We start from the raw sequence: 8,879 nt of genomic DNA on the forward strand, positions 1-8,879 counted from the left end.
CTGGTAATGCTTCGTTCAGTTACGTATTGCTTGCAGTGTTTACATGGCGGCGAGTACCGCCGGGAAAGGTCCCGCTTGGGTATGTGTGGGTGCCGGTGGCGCCAGGACATCGACAAAGAATCCTGGCAGTGACGTAGCTGGAATTGAGGAGGCGGTTACCGTATTGAATTTTTTTATCTACGTTATTTTTAAGTTAATTTAAACGAAAGTTTTTTAGTTTAAAATAAAGAAAAAGTTGTGTTGGCGAGTCATTTTTTCTGCAGTTTGCCTGTATTTTACAGTTTTTGTCTAGAGCAATAATTTTTTTCAGATAGAGATAAAAATTGGAAAAATTCTTTATTTTGAAACTATAGAACTGCCTACCAACTTTTTATTAACATATTTTAGTATGGGCGTATATACGTGCCTCCCGGCGCCAATTTTTTTTTTTTTTTTATTAACTGTATTTTTTCTGTTTCCTCAATAGCCTGCAAATTTTGTTGAATGCCACCCAAAATACACACTTTATGCAAATGCCCAATTATGTGTTAACATAGAATTTATTTAAGAAGAGAAAAAATTTGAACCTAACCAACAATTAGTATTTATAGTAATTTACAGTAATTTGTTAAATTATACGAATATTCTCTTTGATTATTCGTTTAAAATAAATATGACAGTGTCCTCAATGAAAATGCGAGGTACTAACTTTAATAATTCTATTCTAAGCTGGCAACTGAGCTAGATGCTTTACCTAGATTGTTATTCAGACGCTACAAATATATCGGTGAAAATATGCATGATTTAGCCCTGGCACACAACTATAAAATATTGTTTTAGGTACAATTATCAAGTTTATTGTAGTGCTTTTATAAACGCGTATGGCACAGAACGTTACACAGAGCATGGGAGAACGTTACACCCGAATGGGGTGGCACAACCTTCATGATTCCTTTTCTGACGCTAGCTCGTGTGTCATGGCCTTGAATTTTACTCCCAACGCGCGTAAAGAAGTTTCACACATTACTTAAACTTACTAATTCTCATTTAACTAATTTATCTCACATGAGCTTGTTGTAATGATTTTTGATGACTCAAGAAATTATAAACGTATATACTCGTATTATGCCAAAACGCCATTTTGAAATCCAGGCTTGACGCCACCACTGTGCCTGGATTTCCTCATGTGAGGGCTATCTCGTCTAGCGTTAAATAAACCAGATGACCCATCGGTGGCGCTGCTGTAATGGACCACGAAATGGGAGCATTGTGCGTGTAATAATCCTCTCACCTCGCCGCATAAAGAGTTATTGTTGCTAGTTTGGGTACGAAATAGTTTTTAATATTGGTATTATCGATAATATTTAGTGATGCTACGAGCTACTAATATCACCATCTTAAGAACGGATTAATTTTAAACTAAGAACTATCTGTTAAAGAACTTCTTGTATTTCTATAATATGTCTTGTATTCAAGTTTATTTCAGTAGAATGTTTTGAGAGAGGGGTGTCTCGTTTGAGTAAAAAAATGTACATGTATTATACTGCCAAAATATAATTTTTGCACTGCCAAGCGGCTGCCAATGACTGCGAAGGAGACTGTCTATGACTTACAGTCGACTGTCGCAAGTCTGATGCCAACGACTGCCAAAAAAATGTAATGTAATTCCCACAGTCAGACACCCCTCGGGTTTGGTTCTGATAGATGTCAATCTAGAAAAAATTACTTTATTTGTCACTTGATCAAAAATCTACCAATAAAATATTTCTGTGTCTTTACTTGTGTCTTAACACAAACTTGCTCCACCAACAAAAACTATTTTAATATCTCCAGATATTTTTCGCAACAAATTATCAAGATCAAGAAACAAAAAGCAATATTAAGGATATGAATATTAGGTATTTTACAATTTTATTATAAGTATATATTATGATCGAAAAAACGTAGCGTCAAGTTGTGGGAAATGACGATCGATGACATTTCCCATATAAATTTACATATAAAATGACAGCGATCTTCATTTCATAGCCATCGTTGACACCGTTTTTATTCGATCATACGGTATTTGTTTACAGATATAAACACTGACAATAAGATAAAATATCATATGACAATATTTTGTCATTAACAAACAAGGTTTTTCCATATATGGAATATGTATCTACCTTAACCTGATATTTAAAATAAAAATTAAAAAAAATTTAACAAATATTTAAAATAAACGTTACCATTTACATAAAAAACCTAAAGGACTACATTATCGAAAAAGATAACCTATATGAATAAGAGATGGAGGTAAAACTATAATTTTCTACCAACGTGAAGCCTCCTTTGGACTCAAGAAAATACATTTAGGCGCTGCAAAACTACCACTACATAAAATTCTATGTTTCATAGAAGCCACGTATTTGAAACTCACACGAAATTTATAGGATTACGAGTGCTGTAACATTATGTAGAATATTTAGATTGTTTAGGAGGGGAGTTAATCACCGCGACCCTATACAGATCTATTGTGTTCGCCTTTCTTGAGTTTTAACGGGTTATAACTCATCATACAGTCTCAGGGCTTTAACAAAAGCCAGTATCTGGGACTGCTCCACAGAGGCCAGCTCTCCATCCTCAACATCAGCCGTACCAAAGTGTATGGCACGAACGGTCGTCGTCTCGGCGCATTCAGTGATGAAGTGTTCTGGTGTTTCCCCATTTTCCCAACAGAATCTGCATTCGCCATTGTTTCTTAGCTTCAGCCTACTGAGGTGTTCGTCGAGGAGACCAAAGGTCGAGGAGTCCTGTAAGCTTTATCCATTAGACAAGATAGCTGCCTAGGACGACAAGATGATGGGGGGCAGCAATTTATAAGTGAAAATAACTCGGAAAAAAATATCTTCGTAAATAAAACCTATTGCCCCATTTGAAAAAAAAAATTATAAATTTACCATTATTATCTTGTTGGATTTACTTTGTTTTATGTAAATTTAGCAAAAAAATATTTTTTTCCCTAAAATTACATTTATTTTCCGAAAAATATATAAAATCGTCTTTTAATATTGCATCTCTGTATATTTATGAAACATAATAATATTACGAACAACTTTTCTCTTTGACTCTTTTCGATATTTGGCCTCCTACACAAATTTTTAAATATGTAAAGGAAAATTTTATTTTTTAATTTTTTTATGAATTTACCATCATGGTAGTTCATCCCAAGTAGCATAGGAAGGAGAAAAAACCATTGACCACGGAAAATTAACCACTATTTGGTTGAATTTTACTTATACTTAACTTAATAAATTTCTTGTAGGGAATAAAGTGCGAGAAGTCTAAAAATCAGGTCGTAAACTTAATAATAACCTAAAATTATGCCTTTGAAAAGTAGCAACGTTGGAGTTAGCTGGCATTGTTAAAGTCTAGTTACTGATAACCTATTGAGGGCATTAAGACTACAGGGACTTAAAGTAGGTCAAATTTTACCTTATTATAACCTCAAATTTGTTTCGGGGGTCGAAGGCATTGTTTGGTTTTCAAGTTAGGTTAAAATTTAGTTGTTAATAACTTTAAATGGGACCTTATTTGGAGTAGTTCAAATTAGGTTGAAAATTTAATTTATTTCGACCTCATAAGTCGCTATTATGCTTCAAAGGTAAAAGTAACTTAGTTTTTTGACGTGGAAGAAAGTCAGACATACGGCAGGTTAAAAATTACCTTTTTCAATTTTCTCGGGGTAATTTCCGTTTAAAATAGTTTTCGAGGGATTATTACGTCATAGGTCATAGCACATTACCTTGTTCCCACTGGTGGGGAACGAAAGAATATTCAATGCGTTTCTTTTTTTATTACCGACACAATCTTAAACGTGTCCATTATGTGCAATAAAAACAAAAAGTCCTCCAAAAACACTCACAATCCCAAAACACAAAACTTTTAAAAATAATAAGCAAAGAAAACTAATTTGGTTTTCTAGTTAGTGTTATATATAGTTTAGGCCAGTTCTGTAATTGCATCGGCCAGCAAAAGGATACAAATTTGACATGTCACGTGACTCTCAATAAAGATTCTCATTTTAGGACACATGCTAACTGCGAAAAGTTAATCGGATTGCTCGAAGGTGTAATTACCGAACTTAGCATAAAATATCATTGACAAATGTCACTCAAAGGAAATAAAAGTTTTCTATTTGACCGGCGATACTCCAACAATGTAGTCAAGACTTCGACCTAATATAGCCCATTTTTTAACTTGCACCTCGAAGGAAAAATACCTTAAGCAAGAAATTTTGACCTTTGAGGTTATTAATTTAAAGAAATCTTAACCTCAAAAAAAGAAAGCGGATTTTAAGGTTTTAAAATTATGGAAAACCTAACTTCATAGACGAAAAGTTAAAAACACCATTAGCGGCCATTTTCTTATCCAATTTGTTTTCAAAACATATTTTTTTGTGATATTGTTCTAAACTATTGAGATTGTGATATTATTCTAAACTACCACAAGTTAACTAATTAAGGACTTTTAAAGTATACCAAGGAAGTTAGCTGAAAAAAAGTTAGGTTAGAACCTTGAAAGTAACGATTTATTCTAAAATTAATTGTTGAAAATACATAAAATTTTAAAGACCCATAATTTTTTAGGGCCTATCATATTTACATCTCACAGAAAAATTTTCTCCGCAGACATAATTATCTTGCGAATCCAGTAATCCACTTCTTACCAATAACTTATTTACATTTACTAGGAAGTGCATATATGTAGGTATTTCATCCATATTGGATTAATGTTCAAACGGCCATGCCATGCATCAGTTATTACTACACTTGTTTGTATTCCTGGTTCATTATTGCGAAATTCATTTACATACACATATTAAAAAGAAAAATGCTTTACCTTATTCTTTCTCTTTCTTTCCCATGTTAAAATGTAGGTAGTATAAATTAGGACTATTTTTAGTAAAATTTACCTCTATTTTACCATATTATGACCTCAGGTCGGTTATTTTTGACTTCATAGCCCATATTTCATGCAAGACATTATAACCTGTTAACCTGTTTTTAACTTCCAAATTACTTTAGTTTTATACCCCTTGGATATTTCGACCAATTTCCAGTTGGTCAATAATAGTCCAGGTGGTTAATTTAACGTTATTTTAACTTCAAATGTTTGTTGAAATAACATTCGCATATATACATTGGTTCGCATAACATAGGTGTATTTTTTTAAAAAGCTACTATTTTTAAAACTCAATAAAAAAATTGTTTCCTGTATTAGGCGTAAAAAAATTTACTGGAATTTTTATTAGTGAGAGGGGGCGGCAAAAGAGTGGTGCCTAGGGTACCAATATACTTTAACTCGGTCCTGCCTGTAAGAAACCCCGTGACAATCCAAAGATTATTTTGTACTTAAATCATGGAAAATCTTTGATTTTTCTCGCTCGTAAGTTTTGAGAAACTTTTTCGAGCGTTTTAGACTATTGGAGGACTCCCATTACAGGTTCTTCAGTTCCGATTTTAGTTGGTTTCCGCTTGGAGCTGTAACATTAATTTTGCAATAACACCTCCCTGCAGGAAAGTTTTAGTGATTTGTCGATATATCTGGGAACTATCACATTTAAAAAAGGGAATCAGTGAAAATGTCGTAACTAAGATTTTGAAAATTTTACAGTATAGAGCATAAAAAAGGTCTTTTAGTGTAATTTAACAATCCTCACAGTGTCGAAACTGTAACAGCAAAGATTTTGTCACAGTGTCGTAACTCTAACAGCAAAGACTCTTATCACAAAATACATCTACATCTACGTAAGTGTATTCTGTGTTCTCATGCTGTAGCGGAGTAAATAAATGGCGTATCTAAGAAAAAATTATTTTTTTAGATCACAAAGACGTTTTTTTCGATCTGCTGTAAAATTTTCAAAATGTTAGTTACGGCCCTTTGTGTGGAAGGCGACGATATGTTTTTTTTTCAATGTTGAGTTAAATACTTTAATTTTCAATAATTATTCTCTTTTGAAGCACAATTTCATAAAATTTAAAATAGAAAGTAGAAAGTAATAGCATAAAATCGTTCTTATACTTTGTATATTTTATAACCTTTACAACTTTTACCTTTGATCGACTTATCACAAAAAACAGATCACTTCAGAAAAAAAGTCATTTTCCGATAAAAAAAATGTCTTTAATCGATCAGCTATAAAACGAAACAAACTTTCTTATTTTTAAGCTTACCTCCCTTCTGTGGCGTGGGAAATCATGGTAGAAATTTTAAGTGGGCTGTTAAGATAAAATACGATGTAATAATTTGCTTTTACGTAGATTTTCTACCCCAAGCTATATTACTTTCACCGGAAGATATTTTAGTGTTCTTAGTTTAGGCCCTATCTGTAGATGGTGGTTTAGCTATAAATAACATACTTTATTTAAATGCACTTTCATATTACTCTGTTATTCCACCTAATATCCTACTAATTAATTATCGTAAACATTTTTACCAAAAATATTTAAGGAAAAACAAAACACAAGTATGATATGAAATTATCAATTACTCTGAGCTCACGTTTACTAATCAAAACATCTAAATTACGCAAATTAAAAAAGATCTTTTATATTGTTTTGTTCTAGTGGCCCCAGAACAGTTTGTAGTTTAAAACCATATTCAAATATATGTTTTTAAAAGAGTATTGTCCTGAGACAGTATAGTCCTGATAATATATTTGTCGAAACGTGGATTTTTTAGTAGATTAAAATTCTTGAGTTTAATTTTACCTAAAATCCAAAATAGAAACAACTATATAAAGATCTTGTTGCAGCGATTAACTTTTGGAGTTGGCAGGAATGTGTCTAAGCGCCTCTCCTATATTCAACATATTCATGGCAGCGATATCCATTATAGTGAAGAGCAAACTACAGGAGAGGATTGGGCCTTAGATACAGATACGATGGCGGTATGTTCAACATAAAAAGACTCAAGCCAAAAACACGTAAAAAATTCATCACAGTACTTCAATACGCTGATGACTGCGCTCTAGTTGCAAAAACGTAACAGCAATTACAAAAAATGTCGAACACATATACCTGGGCATACGAGGCTTTTGGCCTTAAGTTGAACATCGATAAAACTAAAATCATGTGCACTCCCAGGGAAGATCACAACAATGCTATAAAAATCGGAGAAGAATTATATAGTGGAATTCAATTACCTCGGCGCCGGCCGGCGGTTTGATTTTGGAACCGGTCAATATTGACTCTGAAATTCAGCACAGGATTAGCAGCGCCTCAAGAGTATTCTGGAAAATAAGAGATAGGGTTTTCTACAATTTTCGAATTTTTCTGTCTTTCAATTTCCTGAATGCTCTTGAGGTGCTGCTAATCCTGTGCTGAATTTCAGAGTCGATAATGGCTTTTTCCGAAATCAATTGTCAGAGTTGTATATCATTTGTTTCAAATACAAGACTTATCTTGATATAACTGATCGGAATGATACACATTCCAACAACCAAAACAAGATGAATGCTACCTTCAACTTTCAGATAAATATTTTAATGAGATTGTATAAAAACGTTGAACAATGCTTAAGTGTTCGGTAAGTAGTAATAAGTGTAGATGGATATATATTGTAAATTCCGGAACCTTTCCATTTAAATTTTATCGTATTAAGCTCTATTAATCATTTAAACAAAACCGTCCTCCATTATAATAAACGTCCGTACAGCACAAATTATCATTAACTCTTTTAATCTAAAATTACCTTATCTTAAAGTACGAGCACTTGAAACCACTAGTAAGTTGGTTTTAATTAGAAAGTTTAAAAGCCTCTTAATGCTATTTAATTTTTTATGTCAGGTGTAAGTTAACCAGAGATCAGGTTGTGTCAGTCTTTAAAATTAATGTAGTATAATCGTAGGTTATTAAAAATTTTACTCTTTTTCTTTTGGATTAAATCAAATTATATATCTCGTACTCTTTTCAAAACATTAAAAAAGATGTTTTTCTGATGTTTCCAGTAACGTATTTGTCTTGGCAGATTGTTGTGGTAGGTTTAGTCTGGGAGGGGTAGTTACAATGTTTAAATAAAGTACTAAAATTAAATTATATATATATCTTCGCTGCAAGGCTTTGTGACTGTGGAAAGAAATATACTTTGATTGGTTTGGATTTTCTTTTTTGATTGGAATTATTAACTTCTTTGTGAGACAATTTTATTTTTTAACACAGACATACTATCTTATTCATAAATTTCTTCCAAGGAGGCGTAATTACCACTATTGTGTTTATCAAAGTAAATAATAGAAACTCAATGATTTGTCAATTAATGAATTGAACAGATAAGTTTTGATACATGTCTCCGAAATGCAGTGGTTATATCAAAAGAAAAGTGCATGTATAAAGATGGCTAATATTGCTACAATAATTGATGACAGATGGGAGAACAATTTTTAACAAAGCTGTTGAATAGGTGCTTCTATAGTAGTGATGGGCATTACGATTCTTTTTAGTGAATCAATTTCTCATATTGAATCGACTCCTACGATTCGTTCATTTGTCTTTTTGAACGAATCACTTCTAATCCGAAGAGACCAATCGGACACTTCTTTAATCCACTGGAAATAATGAATGCTCGGTTGCGATTGACATCTCAATTAGATCCACTTTTTTTACTGTATAGTACTAGACAGAAGGGTTGAAGTTCAATGGATTGCCAAATATGTTGCCGATATAAACGTATCACACATTACTCGGTAGTAGTTTATCCATAGTTTCAAGAAAATAATATGCGCGGATCAAATTTGCGGTATTATCGTATTCTATAAGTATAATTGGTTAATAATTATCCTTTCTAATTACTCTTTTATCCATGTTCCAAAAACATTTATCACTTATCTTTAAACTGTCTTAAATTATCTTTACTGTGTG

Source organism: Sitophilus oryzae, unplaced genomic scaffold, assembly GCF_002938485.1.
Source record: "Sitophilus oryzae breed Bouriz unplaced genomic scaffold, Soryzae_2.0 scaffold_1903_pilon_pilon, whole genome shotgun sequence".
Classification (NCBI taxonomy): Eukaryota; Metazoa; Arthropoda; class Insecta; order Coleoptera; family Curculionidae; genus Sitophilus; species Sitophilus oryzae.